We start from the raw sequence: 22836 nt of genomic DNA, 5'->3' as shown, positions 1-22836 counted from the left end.
GAAAAACATCCTTTGTGCTGAGTCATCTTAACCACAGGAAACAGATGCTGTTGGAATCCCTCCGTGCACGAGAGGGTCTGCAGGTTCAAGGGGCGCTGTGAGCCTCAATGGAGCGTGAGGGTGAAATGCATTTAGAGCCATGTATTCATCGCCAGCAGACAAAATGACTTTTATGTTGTTTAAGTTTAAAGTAGACTTTTAGAACCACAACATAGACACAGAAAAGTGAGTGCTTCCTAAGTGCAGCAAGATGGATTTTCACAAAGTACAACAGTGTAACCAGCAACCAGAGGAAGAAATAAAATATTAACCTGGCGCATGAGAAACAGCTCCTTGTACCCATTTCCAGCAAGAACACAGAAATGGGCACATGAGAAGGAACACAGGTAACTGTGTCTTGTGTCAAGAGTTGCCCTTTAAATATCAGGTCACCAATTAGTTGGAAAGGGCTGCTCTGGTGGCTCCGAAGGTAAAGAATCTACCTGCGATGCCAGAGACCCAGCTTCGATCCCCAAATCGGGAAGATCCCCTGGAGAAGGGCATGGCAACCCACTCCAGTATTCTTGCCTGGAGAATCCCATGGACAGAGGAGCCTGGTGGGCTACAGTCCACGGGGTTGTAAAGAGTCGGACGTAATGGGCTACTAATACTAATTAACTAATTAGTTGAAAGTAAAAGGAAAGGAACAGATACATTGTACAGAGTGACACAAGAAAGCTAGGGTAGCCATATTAATATCAAAGTAGATTTTGAGAAGAAGAATAATAAGAGATAAAGTGGAACATTTAATCAGGATAAAGCAAAATGATCATGTTATCTTTTCCCCAGCTTTATTGAGATTTAGTGTAACATGGTTTAAATGATCATTTTTCTTTACTTTTCTGTCATCACAGACCCTTACAGTCACACAATAGAGCTGATGACAAAAAGTTCTTAATTGGGAAAAAAAAGAAAATTCCTGCATTGCCAGAGGTGGGGGAAGGGAGTAGGAAGTAATGGTTTGTAGATAAGTGGTTACAGTTGGGTAGAACTAAAAGATATAAAGGGACTTTATATATAGATATATAGGACTTCCCTGTGGCTCAGATGGTAAAGCATCTGCCTGCAATGCAGGAGACCCGGGTTCAATCCCTGGGTTGGGAAAATCCCCTGGAGAAGGAAATGGCAACCCACTCCAGGACTCTTGCCTGGAAAATCCCGTGGACGGAGGAGTCTGGTGGGCTAGGTCCATGGGGTCACAAAGAGTCGGACACGACTGAGCAACTTGGCAGCAACAGCAGCTGAGCAGCTTTACTTCGGGGCTTCCCTGGAGGTCCAGGGGTTAAGACTCTGTGCTTCCACTGCCGGGGGCACAGGTTTGATCCCTGGTGGGGGAACTAAGACCCCACATGCTACACAATGTGGCCAAAATGAAATGAAGTTAAACTAGAAAGATAAAAAGTTGTTGCTGCAGAACAGCATGCGTGAAATCAACATTATAGACACTGAAGATGTTGGTAATAATGAAGCATGGCCTGTGAGAATGAACAGCAGGACTAGAGTGAAGGGGGTATGGCAGTCAGGAAACAATATAGCAAAACTATTAGATGAATTAAAAAGTAGATGAAGGAAGATTAACAGAATTAGTTGCAAGTTCTACTGAAATTACAAGGCTCAGTTCAGTTGCTCTGTTGTCTCCAACTCTTTGCAACCCTATGGATGCCAGGCTTCCCTGTCCATCACCAACTCCTGGAGTCTACTCAAACTCATGTCCATTGAGTCAGTGATGCTATCCAACCATCTCCTCCTCTGTCATCCCCGTCTCCTCCTGCCCTCAATCTTTCCCAGCATCAGGGTCTTTTCAAATGAGCCAGCTCTTCGCATCAGGTGGCCAAAGGATTGGAGTTTCAGTTTCGGCATCCCCAGTGGCTCAGGCAGGAAAGAATCTGCCTGCAATGCAGCAGACCTGGAGTTGGGAAAATCCCCTAGAGGAGGAAATGGCAACCCACTCCAGTATTCTTACCTGGAGAATTCCACGGACAGTCCAGAGGAGCCTGGTGGGCTACAGTTCATGGACTTGCAAAGAGTTGGACAAAATTATAGGGTTAGGACATAATGAATGGAGACTGGAACTGTTAGGTGAAACTTAGGAGGAACAGGTTGACATCACCTGATTATCATTCCTCCTTCACTGATGTGGGAAAACCAGGTATTAATATCCAGTGTGCTGTGAAAGGCAATGCAGAACACTGCCCATGAAAGAGACATGCTAAAAGCTGAACCAGAATGTAATCAAGTTTCTAGATCAATGACAGCTCATGGCAGATGTGAGGGACAGATTCAGATTTCAACTGAGAACGCAATCAGCCAAAACCAGAGTGTGGGGAAATGGTGCACTCTCTATAACAATTAAATAATATGACCCAAAGTGGGGATGGTGCATTCTTTATAACAATTAAATAATATGACCCAAAGTGGAGAGCTAATACAGGCATACCCTGGAGATATTGCTGGTTTGATTCCAGACCACCATGATAAATAAAATATGGCAATAAAGGGAGCCACATACAAACTTTTTTGGTTTCACAGTGCACATAAAAGTACAAAGTACATAAAAGTACACTGCAGTCTATTCAGTGTACTATGACATTTTGTTTTAAAATGTTTAAAACATTCTGTTTTAAAAAACAATATATATCCCTTCATTTAAAAATACTTTGTTGCTAGAAATTCCATGGCAGTCCACTGGTCAGGACTGTCGCAGCCAGGGCCAGGATCAACCCCTGGTCAGGGAAGCAAGATCCCACAAGCTGAACAGCCAAAAATATACTTTATTGCTAAAAATGTTAACCATCATCTGACAAAGCAGTGTTGCCGCAAAACTTCAATTTGCAAAAAATGCAGCATCTGTAAAGCAGAAATAAATGACATACGCCTGTAACGGTGTATTGTGTATACATATTAAAATATATGTGTAATAAATACACATAAAATCTGTACACCTATAAAATATTATGTATAAAATATATATTTTAAAGTTCATCATTTATCTGAAATTTGCTATATGTAGTGTCTTTTTTTTTTTTCTTGGACAACGGCTTGAATTTTATTCTTGTCCCTATTTCAGCTCCAGCCAGCCAGATAGCATTCCTGAAAACAACAGAAATTTCAGGGACTTCCCTGGTGGTCCAGTGGTTAAAACTCCACACCCCTAGTGCAGGGGGCCCAGGTTTGATCCCCGTCAGAGAATCAGATTCCATCTTCGGCAACAAAGATTGCATGCTGAAACTAAAGAGCCCGTGTGCTACAAGTAAGACCCAGTGCAGCCTATTAAGTTTAAAAATTAAAATTTTTTTTTAAAAATCACCTAAATTTAAGTTTTTATATATAGACTGGATAAACAACAATGTCCTATTCTATAGCGCAGAGGACTATATTCAATATCCTATGACAGGACTTTCCTGGTGGCGCAGTGGTAAAGAATCTGCTTGCAATGCAGGAGACATGAGTTCGATCTCTGGTGCAGGAAGATCCCACATGCTGCGGGGCAACTAAGCCCGTGGGCCGCAACTACTGAGCCTGCGCACTAGAGCCCGGGAGCCGACTGCTGAGTCCATGCGCCGCAACGACTGAAGCCACGTGCCCGAGAGCCGCAGCTCCGCAACAAGATACGCCACCGCAGGGAGAAGCCCGTGCGCCACAAGGAAGAGGAGCCCCACTCACTGCAACTAGAGAAAGCTTGTGCGGCAGCAAAGACTCAGCGCTGTCAAAAATAAATACCTACGTTTTTAAAATATATATCCTATGACAAACCGTAGTGGGAAAGAACATTTTTAGGAGAATATTTTGCTATAGCAGAAATTAACACATTGTAAATCAATTACGCTTTCATAAAAAGAAAAAAAAAGAAAAGAAATTTCAAAATATAATAAAGCTATTCTTTCATGGTTCTGGAGGCCAGAAGTCCAAAACCAGTGTCACCGGGCTGAAACCAAGGTGTTGGCGGGATCACACACACCCCCTCCCCCACCGGAAATTCTAGGAGAAAAAATGGGTCCTTGCCTTTTCCAGTTGCTGGGAGCTACTGGCTAGTGGCCGCTTCCTCCTTCCTCACGGCCAGCAGCGTAGCACCTTCCAGTCTGTCTCGGTCCCGTTTTCTCAGGTGCCTGGTATTTTCATTTGCTGACTCTCGAACCCCTTGGTGTCTGTACGTTCTCTCCGCATTCCAACCTCCTCTTCTTATGGGGACCTATTCATCGTGGGTTAGTAACACCGTCAAAATCACGAAATGTTGTAGGTGGGTGTCTCAAGGTAAGTTACGAAGGATATTTCAAAATGATTATTATTGGTCTGGATTGATTAGGGGGATAAAAGAGTTGCAAAAGCAGGAGACAGAGCAAATCGTGAACCTGTTATTCCCCCGGAATTCCTAAAATGGGTGGTTGCCACAGGTAGCCGGGGGTCAGTGAATGGTTGTGATTGGGGAGGCAAGGTGGGAAGGCGTCTCCGGAGGTGGTTAAGCGTCTGCTGTCTTCCCAGGGACAGTGATGCAAATGGAAAGGCAGTGATTTCTTACCTCTGTTTCTTCCCCAGTACCTCCAGGGGGGTTGGTGGGTCACGCCTCAGGGACCAGAAAACCGTGAAAACCTCTAATTGTCCCCAAGGGACTGATTAACTCAGTTTCCTGCAAACTCGACTCAAGGGAGGGCGTGTAGGGGCCAAAGCTGCGGGGAGAGTTGCCTTTTTCCCACCCTTGTCTGTTTTCTCCTCAAGAATGGAATATGGGGACTTCCCTGGTGGTCCAGAGGCTAAGACTCTGTGCCTCCCAATGCAGGAGGCCCAGGTTCAACCTCTGATCAGGGAACTGGATCCTACCTGCCACAGCGAAAGTTCTCCCATGCCATAACTAAGACCTGGCACAGCCAAAAAAAAAGAAGAATGGAATATGACCAGGCTTCATAATTTAGTTTCCTATTCTACCACTTGTTTTTCAGTAGAACGATGAGTCCAAAATAAACATATAAACAAAATCACTGGACTTAGGGAATTGTTTATTTCTTCCTCTTGTGTGTCCAAGTTTTAGCTCTGTAATAATCACCAGAGTGATAGTCTGTGGATAGCATTAAAATCCCCTAGAGTGGGTGTTTGTAAATTTTCAGCCACCAAGCTACATCTCTTTTTTTTTTTTTCTAAAAATGTCTCAATCAGGACTTACTTGGTGAAAAAAAATTTTTAGGTGATCACTCAGTGGTAGAACTTCCCTGGCAGTCCAGTGGTTAGGGCTCCACACTTAATGCGGAGGGCTCGGGTTCAACACTTGGTCAGGGAACTAAGATCCCACATGCCATATGGCATGGCCAAAAAACTAAAAACTATTTTTAAAAAGGACTTCCCTTGGTGATCCAGTAGTTAAGACCCTGGTCAGGGAAATTCCACTTGCCATGCAGTACAGCAAAATATGTATATGTATGTGAAAGTATGTTAGTCACTCAGTTGCAACCCCGTGAACTGCAGCCCAATCAGGGTCTCTGTCCACGGAATTCTCGAGGTGAGACTATTGGAGTGGGTTGCCATTCTCTTCTCCAGGGCATCTTTCCCACCCAGGGATCGAACCTGGGTCTCCCACATTGCAGGCAGATTCTTTACTGTCTGAGTAACCAGGGAAGCCCTATAGATATACATATAAAATCTCAATCATCATTTGGGGGAATTTATTATTAGCAATATATTATAGAGACTGAGGGCTGTCCGCCACCTATTCGCACCCTGAGAATGTTCTGTCTTAGGTGGGTACAGGGCTACTCAGAATAAAGACTACATTTCCCAGCATCCTTTGCAGGTGGGTAGGGCGACTTGAACAGGTTCTAGCCAATCAGGTGTGGGCTGCTGTGTCTCGCCGGCTTCAAGTTCATCCCTTAAAAAGAAACTTCTTCCCTTGTTCCTATTTCTTGCACTTTGCTGATTGGAACATGATCATAATTGGTGAGCCATCCTGAATCACACTTGCCCTCATCTTCATCTTCACCTCCCATTTAGAACTCACTCTATGGTGTCTGGTAGGAAATCAAAAGTACAAGCCTAAGGAAAAATATTCAAGACTTTGAAATGGACTGAAAATATGGCTGGGTGTCTTCAGTGAAACCAAGCACACCCATTTGGCTTATTTGATCCTTTGGAGTGTCTGGAACTTTCTAAATCTTTGAGCTAGTTCCACCCTTTCTTTTTATTTATTTATTTACTCTTGGTTGTCTTGGGTCAGGTCTTACTTGCTCGGTGGCACTGGGATCTTAGTTCCCTGACCAGGGATCAAACCTGCTCCCCCTGCGTTGGAAGGCTTGTTCTTCACCGCTGGACCACCAGGGAAGTCCCACACTTTATCTACCCATCTACGAAGGACATTTCCGTTGCTTCCATGTCTTTATGGCCACTCATACTTGAACCCCATATTTACATGCTTTCAGTGACAACAATGCATCCCAATTTTAGAAATGCTGAAGTTGAAAAAAATTATGCATGCAGAAAAACTTCCCATCCAGTTAGTGTTAGGAAAAATTTAACGATTCAAAGTGAGTACTTAAGACTCAATCAGTGCTAGCCCTCCTGATAACTCTGTGATGTTTCACACCTGAAGGTACTCAAGAGACTTGATCAAACACGAGGGAAGTTAGGAGTCAGCTTTTACATAAGAGCAGATGGAGGCTTTAGTTACCTAGTGAATAGTACCTGCAAATCAGAAAGAATTTTACCTAATTGCCTAACAGTCGATTAGGGCAGGAGAAATTTATTTAATTTGGAGGTTTCTCGGATGGGGGTAATCAAATTTTGAATTATTTTCCAAGAAGACTGTGAGGAGTATCCCTGTTTTAATTTTATACTCGGACGTCTGACCTGTCTCAGGGCACCGAGCCGGGACAGGCCAGAGGCGGCAGATGACTTCTGTCACCACGAGAGGGCGCTCCAACACAACAGACACAGCCAGGCTTGCACCCTGAGGAAGGGAAATTAACCAGGTGTTTCCTGTAATGTTTTTTAACTGAAGTATAGTTTATTTATAGGGCTTTCCTGGTGGCCTTTTTTTGAGTTTTATAGAGGGACCTGAGACCTCTGTCTCAGGGCGCCAAGCTAGGCCAGGCCTGAGACTGCAAGGAACTCCTGTCGCCACCAGAGGGCGCGCCAACACGACAGACGTTAACAAAGCCAGCCCTGCGCCGAGAGGAGGGGAAACTAACCACTGTTGCCAATATTACTTCCTTTTTAAACTGAAACGTAGTTGATACACAACACTGTGGTGTTTTAGGTGTCAGCAGGTTAATTCACATTTACGTGTTTACATATATGTAGTCTTTCACATTTTATTTTTAATTATAGGATTAAAAGACATTAAATACAGGCCACTGTGCTATACAGTAAACTCTTGATCTGTATTTTACGCACAGTGGTGTGTATCTGCTAACCCCAAATTCCTAATTTGTCCCTCCCTCCCTTTCCACCTTTGGTAACCATATGTTGTTTTCTCTGTTTGTGACTCTGTTTTGTAGAGAGATTTGCATTATTTTTTTAGATCACACATATATGTGATACCAGTATCATGTTTGTCTTTCCATTTCTGCCTTACTTCGCTTACTAAGAAAATCTCTAGGTCCATCCATGTTGCTGCAAATGACTATTTCTTTCCTTTTAGTGGCTGAGGACTATTCCACTGGACATAGATACCACACTTATCTATTCATCTATGAAGGACATTTCAGTTGCTTCCATGTCTTTATGGCGACTCCTTCTTGAGCCCCAATAGTAAGATGCCTTCTGTGACAACATGCAACCCAATTTTGGAAATGCTAAAATTGAAAAAGAATGTGCATGTAGACAAACTGCCCATCCAGCTAGTTTTAGGAGAAATTCTACTGTTCAAAGTGAGTACTTAAGACCCTTGGGACCCGTGCTAGCCCTCCTGATAGCCCTCTAACGCCCCACACCTGAAAGTACTCAAGAGATCTGATGAAACACGAGGGAACCTAAGTCAGCTTTTGCAAGTGAGCAGATGGAGGCTTAACTTACCTAGTTAAAGCACCTGAAAATCAGAAAGAATTGTATTTTCATTGCCCAGTTCTCAATTAAGCAAGGGAATTTTTTTCAATTTGGAGCTTCCATAGATGGTGCTAATCAAATTTTGAATTATTCTCCACGGGGACTATGAAGAGTGCCCTGTTTTAATTTTATACCGGAACCTCTGACCTCTGTCTCAGGGCACCGAGCCAGGACAGGCCCGAGACTGCAGAAGACTTCTGTTACTACGAGAGGGCGCTCCAACACAACCAGGCTTGCACCATGAGGAAGGGAAATTAACCAGGTGTTTCCTGTAATTTTTTTAATTGAAATATAGTTGATTTATAGGATTTCCCTGGCGGCTCAGCTGGTAAAGAATCCGCCTGCAATGTGGGAGACCTGGGTTCGATCCCTGGGTTGGGAAGATCCCCTGGAGAAGGGAAAGGCTCCCCATTCCAGTATTCTGGCCTGGAGAATTCCAAGGACTGTGTATAGTCCATGGGGTTGCAAAGAGTCGGACACGACTGAGAGACTGAGCGACTGAGTTGATTTACAACATTATGTTAGTTTCTGGTATTCAGCAAAGTGATTCAAATATAGATATATTCCTTTTTTTCTGTTCTTTTTTCATTATAGGTTACTGTTATGCTATATAGTAAGTCCCTATTTATTTATTTTTTATATGACTGTATCAGTTAATCCCAAACAGTGAATTTCTCCCTTCATCGTTCCCTTCTTTGGTAACCATATACTGTTTTCTGTGTTTGTGACTCTGTTTTGTAGAGAGATTTGCATTATTTATTAGATCACACATATATGTGATACCAATATCATATTTGTCTTTCCATTTCTGCCTTACTTCGCTTACTATGAGCAAAAATCTCGAGGTCCAACCACGTTGCTGCAAGTGACTCTTTCTTTTTAGTGGCTGAGGACTATTCCACTGGACATATATACCACACTTATCTATTCATCTATGAAGGACATTTCAGTTGCTTCCATGTCTTTATGGCGACTCCTTCTTGAGCCCCAATAGTAAGATGCCTTCTGTGACAACATGCAACCCAATTTTGGAAATGCTAAAATTGAAAAAGAATGTGCATGTAGACAAACTGCCCATCCAGCTAGTTTTAGGAGAAATTCTACTCTTCGAAGTGAGTACTTAAGACCCTTGGGACCCGTGCTAGCCCTCCTGATATCCCTCTAACGCCCCACACCTGAAAGTACTCAAGAGATCTGATGAAACACGAGGGACTCTAAGCGTCAGCTTTTGCGTATGAGCAGTGGAGGGTTAAGTTACCTAGTTAAAAGTACCTGCAAGTCAGAAAGAATTGTATCATCATTGCCCAGCAGCTTATTGAGACAAGAGAAATTTTTTTCAATTTGGACCTTCCATGGATGGTGGTAATTATATTTTGAGTGATATTCCAAGGGGACTATGAAGAGTGCCTCTATAAAATCTTATAAAATTTTATAAAGGGACCCGAGTCTCCGGATACCAAGACAGTATTCATGGAAAACGGCAGAGGATGTGTTTGACCACCAGAGGGCGCTCCGGCACCGCAGGAGCGAGGAAAGTGAAACCGATCAAGCGTTGCCTGTAATCTTTTAAATGACTCACCCCTGAGTCAAGTTGAGTGAGAGCAAATAGTAACAATCTCAAGGGGCAGTGGCTATTCCCCGCCAGGCAGCAGAGTAGAAAAGTTCGGACATCTTAGTAACACACTGAGAAATACAAGTGTAAGCATTGCATTGTTATCTTAACTGAAGGAAAAAAAGAAAAACCCTCTGAATTGTGAAAACCTAGCCATTACCAGCTAGAGGGTAAAGCAAGGTCACAAGGTCGCGTGTCAGTTTGGCAATTAAGGTGTCACGTTGAGATCTTCCGCAGGAGTTCCATACCTATTCAGCCAGCTTTTTGTGTAGCGTTTTCAATGCTGATGAATAAAATGTGTAAATTAAAGGCAAGGCAAGCAATAGCGTCTTAGTTTGGAAGCGCGGGGCGGGGTTGGGGAAACACCAGCTAAAAAGGGTCCATTCTTCTTTTAGTCGTTCATGGCCGGATCAAATAGTGCGTTGTGCTACCTGGAGATCACCCACCCAGATGTGTGAGCCAGGGGCACGGTTTTCTCAGACAATCCCAATGGAAGTTAGGGAGTAAGTCAGAGCTTTTCATCCTGCTAGGAGACAAAACGGATTGTGGGAGTGTCGCCGCCAAGCTGACCACAGGGTCCTCTTCTATTCCAGCTCGCCGAGTGATCGCCTGTGCCTGAAAGAATGCCTTAGAAACTGAAGAGAGGCGCAGAACGTTTGCAAATGAATGTGCTGAGTCACTTGAAACTGAATTCCTTTCGCCTGTCGGCTCTACGGCGTGTTGTTCCGTTGCTCTGTTGTGTCCAACTTTTTGCGACCCCATGGACCGCAGCACCAGGCTTCCCTGTCCATCACCATTTCCCAGTTTGCTCAAACTTATGTCCGTCGAGTCGGTGATGCCATCCAACCATCTCATCCTCTGTCATCCCCTTCTCCTCCTGCCCTCAATCTTTCCCAGCGTCAGGGTCTTTTCCAGTGAGTCGGCTCTTCGCATCAGATGGCCAAAGGATTGGAGCTCTATGGTACTTGGAACAATCTCAAGGCAGGTGAGCGAGATCTCATTAGATTTTCACAAAATGGAAAATGTGTTTTTCTCTGGTAAATAGCAATGAAGATAGTGGGCATTCTTGTCTCCTCCTTGATTTAAATTTAGACTCCAGTGTTGTTTGTATTACAGCCTCTGATATTTGCTCATTAAGATCCTGAATTGGGGGTTATCTATTAGTATTTTAAAGAACTATCACTTCCTATTTGGTTATGTGTTTAAATGAATAAATATTAAATTGTGTCAAGCGTATCTGGGAAAGATCATGTTTCGTTTTTTTTCCTTAGCTGTGTTAAGATGATAAATTTCATTCATGATTTCCTAATTTTGACCATCTTTGCATTCCTAGGATAAACCCCAGTTGGTCAAGATCTTTTTTTTTTTTTTTAATTTTTGGCTGCTCCATGTGACATGTGAGATCTTAGTTCCTCAGCCAAGGATCAAACCTGCAGGTTTCTGACCACTCCATGAGGCCTATGAAGTTTTTTTAATATACTAATACACATACAATTTTTAAGCACTCCTTCCTGAAACAGTACTGTGGTCAAAAATGTGATGCTAATCTGATTTCCTTTCCCTTCTAAATTAACTCGATCTGTTGCTTGGATGTACAAATATTTTCCCCTAAAAACAGTAGTTTTCCTAGACTGTGTATTACTGACGAGTCTTCTTGGCCAATTTCCTACTTACATACTTGGCCCTTCAATTTCAAATTCTTCCTTTCAGGAAAGTTTATTAGATGATGGTTTTTATTACTTGTTTTGTTCCAAGGCTTGGGTTTTCTCCCGCAGCTATTTCTATTGTGGTATTTTGGGTCTTCTCTGTGTCTCACTCATTTCTGTAACTTTTCATCTCCATTCAAACCAGACTTTTTTTCTTCTTTCCATCATCGATTTCACTTGCTCTGTTTTCTGTGAGTGTGTTCATTCCCTATTTCCTACAGTTTAGCTGGCATTTTGTAAATGCCTCTTTTTTTTAAGTTTCTAATCCTTTTTTGACCCTTGTCAGCTGCTCTTTACATGTCATCTTTTCCCTCACTCATCTCCTTTCTGAGATCTCCTAACTTTAGATAGATGTTGGTTTGTTTGGTTTTCTTTTTTTGGCTGTATGCAGCCTGTGGGATCTTCAGTTCCCTGACCAGGGATCGAACCTGTGCCCCCTGCATTGGAATTGCAGAGCCCTAGCCAATGGACGACCAGAGAAGTTCCTGTTTGTTGTTTGTTCATGACTGCTTATGTTTTATTACTGTGATTTAGAATAAGAAATATATGTTTGGTTGAGCCCATCTGGTTATACTCTAGGGTTCCCTGGGATTCACTTAGTTTTACCAAGAATATTGTCTGTAGGTATTTTTCTTTGCTGTATTTGCTGGGTGGGCTCTTTTGTGGGGAGAGCGGGGGTGTTTGGTTTGTGTTTGGTTTTAAATAAAGGAATTAGGTATATTCTAAAACAAGTCATCCTTTTAAACTTTTTTTTAATTTTTAAAATTATCGAAATATGGTTGATTTATAATGTTGTATGAATTTTTGTGTACAGCAAAGTGATTGAGTTATACATTCCTTTTCATATTATTGTCCATCACGGTTTACCACAGGATATCGAATGTGGTCTCCTGTGCTGTATAGCAGGACCTTACTGTTTATCCATTCTGTACATAATAGCTGACATTTACTCACCCCAAACCTCCAATCTGTCCCACCCCTTGGCAACCACCAAGCCTGTCCTCTATGTCTGTGAGTCTGTTTACATTTCATAGATGCTTTCATTTCTGTCACATTTTAGATTCCACATATATGTGATATCATATAATATTTGTCTGACTTACTTCACTGAGTATAATAATCTCTAAGGGGACTTCCCTGGTGAGAGACTCACTGTCAATGCAGGGGGACAAGGTTCAATCCCTGGTCAGGGAACTAGATCCCACATGCCACAACTAAGGCCCGGAGCAGCTATGACAATATAAAAATATATTTTTAAAAAAAAAATATTAACCTCTAGGTCCATCCCTGTTGTTGCAAGTGTCATTTTTAAAAAGTCACTCTTAACCTCTCTCTAAATGTATTCATTATTCTGTGAAAATGTATCCATGATTTCCATTCATTCATTCAATTGCTTATTCATCAAATACCCATGCACCTACCACATGCATAGGTATTCATATAGATACATATGACTTGATCGACAGGCATTCATATAGATACGTATGATTTGATTGACAGGCATTCATATAGATACGCACGATTTGATCGACAAGTCTGTATCAGATGCTATCAAGACCGAGCAAGGCGCCGGGAACATACAGCAGATGCTGCCTATACATTGCAGAGGAAAACAGTTACTCATGTTTTCTCATCAAATCAAAGGCCCGGGAAGAGGAGTATAAACAGTTGGCACGTGGTTCCGCTCTTTCTAGAGCTTTTCTCACAGTGCATTTTGAACATCTGGGTGTTGAGTCAGCCAGTTATATCAGATTATATGGCTCCCTCCAAAGTCCATCCCATTTGTATCCACCCCCGTCTTCCGTTGCAAGATCTGGAACAAGAAAATCTACTGGACCAGGAAACTGTTTAATTAATCCACTGTTAACCGGGGGGAATAAGGCTTTGCGTTTGGCTCTGGACAGGGTTTCTCAGCTTCCCAGGTGGCTCAGTGGTGAAGAATCCGCCTGCCAATGCAGGAGACGTGGGTTCGATCCCTGGATGGGGAAGATCCCCTGGAGGAGGAAATGGCAACACACTCCAGTATTCTTGCCTGGAGAATCCCATGGACGGAGAACCCTGGTGGGCTACAGTCCCTGGGGTCGCAAAGAGTCGGACACAACTTACAACTCAACAACAACAACAACATCAACATCTCCTTACGCCGCCTCACCTGTTCCCTCCCACGGAAGCCACAGTCAGGACTCTTCCCCTCATCTCGTCCTCTCTCCTCTCTGCCTCCTGGCCAAGCTGGTACTGCCCCGGGGCATGGTGGGCACCCTCCCCTTGGGATCTGGGAATATAACCCTGCTGTTTTCACTGCTGGCATTTCTGACACCAAACGTGTTGTTTTTCCCCACAGTTCTCCAATCCTCCAGACCCCTAATGAGTGCCCCCAGCCAGCCAACATCTTCCCATCATTAACATACAGAAAGGCATTCTCGGGACTCCGGAGATTCCGGGGTTTTCTGAGCTGTCTTGGATGAAGACCAAATGTTGAAACAAATGATGCTCTTCTCACTCCCGTCACTGAGGAGACGACAAGGGTTTCAGAAACTCTGTCAGGAACTGGGGACAAAGACACATATTTCTTACAGTATAATAAACATACTATAATAATAATGTTTTCAATGGCAGTGGCCCCCTGGTCTGGTGGCTTCACCATACCTGGGTAATAGCAAGGCCTATATTTTAAAACAGGGAGGTAGGACTTCCCTGGTGGAGCGGTGGCTAGGAATCCACTTGCCGATGCAGGGGACACAGATCTGCTTCCTGGTCTGGGGAGATCCCACATGCCACAGAGGAGCTAAACCCGTGCACCTCAACACCTGAGCCCACATGCCTAGAGCCTGTGCTCCCCAACAAGAGAAGCACCGCAACGCGAAGCCCACAAATTGCAGTGAAGACTGGCCCCACTTGCTGCAGCTACAGAAAGCCCATGCAAAGCAGCGAAGACTCAGCACAGCCAAAAATAAATTAATTGAAGGAAGTTGCTAAGAGAGTAGATATTTAAAAAAAAAAACAGGGAACAAAATTATCCTCAGTTGAAAAACCATTGTTCTACATGTACCTGCCAAAGTCATTTACTTATTTTAAACACAGAATAACTTTGCAAGGAAGAATGACTTTATATATGTTCCAAATTCTTAGATAATCTATGCACTCTTCCATCCTGGTACCTGTTAGAGTCATCTATTTATTTTATGCACAAGATAACTTGGCAGGGAGGTGTGACTTTATATTTGTTCCAAATTCGAAGATAATCTATGCAGTCTTCTTTACCAGTTAAGATACAGCTACATCAGCAGGGTCACATAATAGTCAGTGGTTCATTATCACCAGCTTGTTTAGCAAACTTACGTCCATTTCACAAACATGGTTTGAAGCTTTATATCAGCAGAATTTTTCACCCCAAACATACGAACATAGCCGCCTGTTACTAACAGTCATCATTTCACGTTTACAATCCTCATAACTATTAAAAAAAAATTTGAAGACGTTGTAAAACTGTTATCTTTTGTGATGGCGGCTTATGGAGGAAATGTGTTTGGACTCTAATTTTAAGACACTGAGTGTGTAAATATTTGCTAACTTTTTTTCTTTGCTGTCTATGCAAGTGACTATCCCAGTGCTCATGTCGGTCAGCCATTTCTGTACTTAGAGATTGTCTGCTAAATGGGGGAAGAATCTGAAAAAGAATGGATGTGTTACTCTGGGTGTGACCCTGCAGGTGTCTCTGGGGGAGATGAACATTTGAACCAGTAGCCTGAGAAAAGCAGATTGCTCTCTGTGGGGTGGGCCTCGTCCAATCAGGTGAGGACCTGACTAGACCAAGGCTAAGTAAGAAAGAATTCCTTCTACCTAACTGCCTTTGAGCCAGGACATTCGTGTTTCTTTCCCTGCCCTTGGGCTCAGATTAAAATATTGACTCTTCCTGGGTCTTGGGCCTGCCACCCTTTGAACAGCCTCTGGTGGCTTCCCTGGAGGCTCAGATGATAAAGAGTCTGCCTGCAGTGCCAAAGACCCAGGTTCAATCCCTGGGTCGGGAAGATCCCCTGGAGAAGGGAGCAGCTACTCACTCCAGTATTCTTGCCTGGGAAGTCCCATGGACAGAGGAGCCTGGCCGGATACTGTCCATGGGGTCACAAAGAGTCTGACGCGACTGAGTGACTAACACTTTGCCTTCACAGCATCAGTCCTCGAAGGTGGCCAGCTTGCAGAAGGCAGATCTAGGGACTCATCAGTCTCCATAACTGCATGAGTCAATTCCTTACAATAAAATCACTCTACAGATGTAGATATACACACAAATAACCATGCTCATGGGGCTTCCCCGGTGGCCCAGCAGTAAAGAATCTGCCTGCAATGCAGGAGAGGTGGGTTTGATCCCTGGATTGGGAAGATCCCCTGGAGAAGAAAATGGCAACCTGCTCCAGTATTCTCGCCTGGGAACTCCCAAGGATAGAGGAGCGTGGAGGGCTACAGTCCGTGGGATTGCAACAGAGAGGACATGACTGAGCAACTAAACAACAAACCTATGAGCTATGTCCACCAGCTGAGCAGCCTTCTAAGCCTAAGAGCACAAACTCCCAAATGAGTTCGTCTGCTCCCAGAACACCTCTAGCCCAGACACCCTGGCTATGCTTACTGGCTCCCCAGGAGATCCACAGATGAGCCCTTGTTCTTTTAAAGTGTGGATCTGCATGCCTCCATAACAACAGTTTAATAACCCTAAGAACAGTGCCTTTCTTCTAACCTTTTCCCTATGTTCCAGGCGTTCTTCCAAACCTTTCAGAGGCTGAGTTCTGACCTCTGAACGGGAACTATGACTCTATCACTCCCAGTCTGGAATGTAGAGTGTCTGAGTCCACACCCGCGGGGAAACCCTCTCCGAGATCCTAGCAATCCATTGCTCAAGGGCATATTGACTGGGCGGGATTTTACGATAGCATAAATGAGTAAGTCAACCTGTTCTGTTTCATGGACGCTGATGAGAGATAAGAGACTCCTGGGTCAGAGACAAAAAGATGTACGCTCACATCACAGCAGGCACACCACACCATGTTCACGTCTGTTCTTCTTGTCCCCACATCCCACCGGGGCAACACAGAGGGGCCCACCTGGATTCCACACACGCAGTCGCCTGTGTCATGGCTGAAGGACACTGAGCTCGTGGGACTCCACCTCTGTTCAAGCAACCCTGCTCTTGGTTTGAGAAGGAGACGGTCCCTCATCCTCTGAGGCTGCCTGAGGCAAACGCCAGCCTAAGAAATGGCCAGGTGAAGAGAGGCAAACCCTTGGACTCCTGACACACCCAAAGACGACACGCGGGGATGTTCAGGTTCAGTACGGATTGCTCTTGAGAGAGCGGTGGAACAACACTGCCTTCCGTGTGTGTGTGTGTGTGTGTGTGTGTGTGTGTGTGTGTGTGTGTGTGTGTACAGGCAGGCTCAGTCATGTTGTTGCAGAAACCAAACACCACACTCGATGAGTTGGAGAACTCAGGTTTATTACGCCAGCGGACCCGGAGGAGTTAACACTCCAAGCTCCGAGCCCTGAACAAAGGGATTACAGAGTTTTTATAGACAGACTGTAGTGGGCAACACTAGCTGTTAATAGACTGGTTTAAACTAAGGGGTTTCGTGCGCGGGAACAGCGGTCAAGACGGGGAGGGTGATGTCTGACCTGGACAGGCATGATGATGCAGGTTTGCAGGGGCCGGGCATTTGCAAACAGCAGGACAAGGGTGAGTGAGATAAACTCCAGCTCCTAGGATTGCAAGCCGCCACTTTCTGAGACTACGTGACCTACGTGATCTAGACTTTGCAAAGGGCAAGCTGAGTTACAGAGGCAGAAGGAGAAGGAGGTTATGTAAAATTTTCACTTTTCAGTGTCTCTTTGCAATCCCGTGGACTCTAGTCCACCAGGCGCCTCTGTCTCTCCAGACAAGAATACCCGAGTGAGCTGTCATTTCCTCCTCCAGGGGATCTTCCCAAGCCAGGGGTTGAACCCGCGTCTCCTGTGTCTCCCTGCTTCGACAGGCCGGTTCTTTACGAGTGTGCCACCTGAGAAGATTATTTTATCTTTCCTCGTTGCGTCATGTCTTTGCTGATTGTCCTGGGCTCTGCCTGTGTACTCCTGTGGTTAATTAGCAGCCTCCCCTCATAGAAAAGGAGCCCCAGGAGAACAGGGGCTTCGTTTTCTTTGTGGTTTTAGCTACAGAGCCCATCACAGGACACAACGGACTCTATAAATATGGGTGGAGTAAAAGAATCTCCTGTCAGCTCTCTGTCCCCTGCGCCCATCCACCGACATCTTTCCCAAAGACCCCAAAGCCTTTCCCCCACGTCTGCTCTGACGCCTCACCTGGCTTCCAGGCTTCAGCATCACCACTGTCTTTTCTCCACCCAGAAAGGCTCTCAGAGCATAGAGATCCGATGATTTCATTTCCAGTTTTAAAAGCATCTAATTGCTTCCCCTTCCTCTCTGAACAAAAGCCAGAGTCTTCATCATGTTCTAAAAAGGCCTTGGGTCATCTGTCTCCTGCCAGCCCCGGATGCTTCATTTCCTGCATCCTGGTCCATTGTCCCGCCAATCCACGACCCTAGCCTTGGGGCTGTTTTTCATATACTCAGGTCGCATCCCTTTTAATTTGGGTTGCGGTTATTGTTTAGTCACGCAGTCAGGTCCAGCTCTTTGTGACCCTATGGACTGTAGCCCACCAGGCTCCTCTGTCCATGGGATTCTCCAGGCAAGAGTACCGGAGTGGGTTGCCATTTCCTCCTCCGGGGGATCTTCCCAAACCAGGGGTTGATCCCGCAGCTCCTGCGTCTCCTGCATTGGCCGGCGGGTTCTTTACCACTGAACCACCATGGAAGTCCTCTTATGTAGGGTCCTCATTGCTGATTCTCCCCTGGTTTTGAATGTCCAGATTCCCTCAGGATCTGTAGGGGTGCTGATTCCTCCTCCCCCTTCAGTTCTCAGCTCAGATTCACTGTCTCAGACAGGGCTGGTGCCTAACCTGCTCAGCTTAAGGAAGGACTTCCCCCAGCCCCCAGTTCCCCAGACCCCCATGGATCCTTGTCTTTGCTTGTGTATTGTCTGTCTGTCTCCTTGGAATGTAGCCCTTGATGGACTGTGTCCTTTTTTTTTTTTTCGTTCTTCTAGTTTTATTGAGATATAATTAACACACAGCACTGTGTAAGTTCAAGATGGGCAGTATCATTTGACTTCCATACGCCGTGAAGTGATTATCACAACAAGCTTAGTGAACATCCACCATCTCCCATAAATACACAATTAAAGAAATAGAAAATTAATTTTCCCCTTTAGTGAGAACCCTTAAGATTTACTCTCTTAATAACTTTCTTTTTATTTATTTATTTACTTTTGGGGGCTGTGATGGGTCTTAGACATTGCCATTTATATGTTCTGTCTTTATTTGAAAGTGAAAGTCACTCAGTAATGTCCGACTGTTTGCAATCCCATGGATTATCCAGTCCATGGAATTCTCCAGGCCAGAATACTGGAGTGGGCAGCAGTTCCCTTCTCCAGAGGATCTTCCCAACCCAGGGGTTGAACCCAGGTCTCCCGCTTTGCAGGAGGATTCTCTCCCAGCTGAGCCACCAGGGAAGCCCAAGTTAATATCCACCATCTCCTATAAACTCAAAATTAAAGAAATAGAAAATATTACTTTTTCCCTTTAGTGAGGACCCTTGGGATTTACTCTTAACAACTTTCTTTTTTATTCGTTTACTTTTTTTTTTTGGCTGTGATGGGTCTGTTTTGGCGCTCGATATCTCCGTTGTGTGAGGTGGAATCTTTCCTTGCGACACACAGACTCTCTAGCTGGGGCTCACGAGCCCAGTGATTGCAGGGCCTGGCCTCAGTGGCTCCACGGCCCATGGGGTCTTAGTCCTCCGACCAGGGATGGAACCGGAGCCCCTTGCGTTGCAAGGTAGATTCTTAACCACTGGACCACCAGGGAAGTGCCTCCTAACGACTGACACCTATAATATACAGCAGGGTTGGTTATCTCTATCTTGTTGTACGTGACACCCCACTACTTACTTGGAGATGGAAATTTGTGCCTTTTGAGGCTCTTCGCCCCGCCCCCACCTCTGGTGACCACAAACCTGATCGCTTTTCCTCTGGGTTTGTTTTTGAAGTATAATCGACCTACAACGCTATGTTAGTTCCTGTTACTCAACATAGTGATTCAGTATCTCTATACATTTCAAGATGATCACAGTCTAAGTCACAATATGTTACCATACAAAGATATCACATAGTTACCAGCTATATTCCCCACACCATACATTCCATAGCCATGATTCATTTCTTTCTGGCCAAGCCACGCAGCATATGAGATCTTAGTTCCCCGACCAAGGATCAAACCCTTGCCCCCTGCAGTGGAAGCTCAGAGTCTTAACCACTGGACCACCATGTAATTCAAAGATGGTTGCTGTTGTTCAGTTGCTAAGTCATGTCCAACTTTTGTGACCCCATGGACTACAGAACGCCAGGCTTCCCTGTCCTTCAGGATCTCCCCGAGTTTGCTGAAACTCATGTCCATTGACTTGGTGATGCCATTCAACCGTCTCATCCTCTGTCATCCCCTTCTCCTCCTGCCCCCAATCTTTCCCAGCATCAGGGTCTTTTCCAGTGAGTCAGTCCTTTGCATTAGGTGACCAAAATATTAGAGCTTCAGCTTCAGCATCAGTCCTTCCAGTGAATATTCAGGACTGATCTCCTTTAGGATGGACTGGTTGGACCTCCTTGCAGTCCAAGGGACTCTCCAGAGTCTTCTCCAACACCACAGTTCAAAAACACCAATTCTTCAGCGCTCAGCTTTCTTTATGGTCCAACTCTCACATCCACACATGACCGTAGCTTTGACATTATGGACCTTTCATCAGCAAAGTGATGTCTCTGCCTTTTAATGTGCTATCTAGGTTGGTCATAGCTTTTCTTCCAAGGAGCAAACATCTTTTAATTTCATAGTTGCCATCACTGTCTGCAGTGATTTTGGAGCCCAAGTAAATAAAATCTGCACTGTTTCCATTTTTTCCCAATCTATTTCCACTTTTTCTCCATCTGTTCATACCTCTTATCACCCCCATCTATTTCTTTCCCACCCTAGCCCTTTTCCTCTGGCAACCACTTATTGGTTCTCTGTATCTGTAACTCTGTTTCTGTTTGTGGTATTTGTTCATTTGTTCTGTCTTTCTTTTTAGGTTCCACATATATGTGAAACTATACAGCATTCATCTTTCCCTGTCTGACTTATTTCACTTGGTGCAATACTCTTGAGGTCCATCCATATTGTCACAAATGGCATTATTTCATTCCTTTTTATGGCCGAGCGATATTCCATGGTATATAGGACCGTGTCTGTCCGATCCCCTGTACCTATGACCTTTATGCACAGTCAACAAGTCACTGCTGGAGGAAAGAACTGTTATCATCTTTATCAGTGCTTTGCCTCAGTCATGTCTGACTCTTTGCCACCCTGTGGACCGTAGCCCGCCAGGATCCTCTGTCCATGGGATTCTTCAGGCAAGAACACTGGAGTGAGTTGCCATTTCCTCCTGTAGGGGATTTTCCTGACACAGGGATCCAACCCGCATTCTCTTAGGTCTCCTGTATTGGCAGATGGGTTCTTTACCACTAAGTGCATTTTTCCATCACAGCCCGCTAGAGGGAGATCTCAGCATGCGAGAACCCCGCACAGGTCTCAGATTTGCATAGAAAACTTGGCAAGATCCTGTAAGTTTCTGTCCTGAAACTGCCTGCCCCAGACTCCCACCCAGGCATAGACTGAGAGCGACCCCAGGGTGAGAGCCCCCCAGGCCAGCATGGACTCTCACTCTCCAGTTCATCTGGGAGATGATGCATCATTCTGGAAACCTCCAAGGATCCTCATTCCAGGAGAGGACCTGGGCCTGGAGGCAGCCCTGCAGCAGCCCCTGGCCCGCCGGGGTGGACACAGCCTGACTCGGACGCCAGATCCCAGCGAGAGATGCCGGAGGATCCAAGTCTGGAGATAAGGACCCTTGGCTTCAAGCTCTGACCTTTCTTCCTGCTGCCTGTTTGGCAGGTCAGCAATCACTGTTTGTTATCACTAACTCGATCTTTGCAGTGAGGCCCAGGTTTCCTCCCCGGGGACAAGCTCGTTAAGTCTCCTTCCAGACTCCAGTTACACAGGGCATCTGCCTTCATTCCCAGTTGTAACGCTCCCTGCTGTGTGGTGTGCAAAGTCGTGTCGGATTCTCCGTGACCCCATGGACCCCAGGCTCCATCCATGGGATGCTCCAGACAAGAATACTGGAGTAGGTTGTCATTTCCTCCTCCAGAACATCTTCTCAACCCAGGGATCGAGCCTGCATCTCCTTCATCTCCTGCATTACTGGTGGATTCTCTACCACTGAGCCGCCTGGGAAGCCCAAGCCTCCCTGCTAGCCAGATGAAATGATACACCCAGCTTCTGACTCGGTAATAATTTACGTGGTAGGCTGCAAAGGAAAAAGGACAAAATGGTGGCCATATCAGAAAAAAAGGTTGCAAATTGGTACCAACATCTAGTTATAAAATAAGTCAGTTCCATAAAATGTTACATCTGTGTAAGGAGGTATGGGGCTTCCCTGGGGGCTTAGCAGTAAAGAACCCACCTGCCAATGCAGGAGATTGCTGGTTTGAGCCCTGGGTGGGAAAGATCCCCTGGGGGAGGAAATGGCAACCCACTCCAGTATTCTTGCCTGGGAAATCCCATGAACACAGGGGCCTGGTGGGCTGCAGTCCATGGGGTCGCAAAGAGTCAGACACGACCTGACGACTGAACAACAACAAAAAGTGACCCACAGTAACCACAGTCAATGATACCATATTATATGTTTGAAAGTTGCTAACAGGGTAGATCTTAAAAGTTCTCATCACAAGCAAGAAAGAACAAAACTGTAAGGAGCTCACTGATAGTCCAACAATTTGGACTCGGCGCTTTCACAGCAGTGGCCTGGGTTCAGTCCTAGCTGGGGAGCTAAGATTCCCCCAAGGCACCCAATGTGGCCAAAAATAGATAACTTTTTAAAAATAAATTTTAAAAAATTGTAACCATATGGTGAGGAATGTTGACTCAGCTTATTATAGTGATCGTTTTGCAATATATACAGCTATGAAATCATTACGTCGTACACCTGAAACTAACATAATGTAATATGTCAATTATACCTCAATTTAAAAAATAAAAAAGAGAGAGAGGGAATTCCCTCGTGGTCCAGTGGTTAGGCTTCCATGTTTTCACTCCCAAGGACCCAGGTTCAAACCCTGATCAGGGAACTAAGATCCCACAATTTGCTCGGGGTGTCCCACCCCCTCCCCAGGAAAAGAAAAGAAAAAAGATTTCAACAACAGGGGTAGCCCCTGAGGGCATTATGCTAAGTGAGATGAATCAGACGGAGAAATACTGTAGACCATCAC

The 22836-nt window shown here is 44.9% G+C and overlaps 1 long non-coding RNA gene across 1 annotated transcript; it reads left to right on the top strand.

Moving 5' to 3' along the window:
* The first annotated feature begins 10051 nt into the window (after positions 1-10051).
* LOC139030023 (uncharacterized) lies at positions 10052-14405 on the top strand. Its single transcript, XR_011482354.1, has 2 exons — positions 10052-10661; positions 12883-14405. It is a non-coding gene; the product is annotated as an uncharacterized lncRNA (long non-coding RNA).
* The last annotated feature ends 8431 nt before the right edge of the window (positions 14406-22836 follow it).

The sequence above is a fragment of the Odocoileus virginianus genome, chromosome 20 (genome assembly GCF_023699985.2).
Source record: "Odocoileus virginianus isolate 20LAN1187 ecotype Illinois chromosome 20, Ovbor_1.2, whole genome shotgun sequence".
Classification (NCBI taxonomy): Eukaryota; Metazoa; Chordata; class Mammalia; order Artiodactyla; family Cervidae; genus Odocoileus; species Odocoileus virginianus.
Note: the sequence above shows the minus strand (reverse complement) of the source record. Positions and strands in the feature narration are given on the sequence as shown.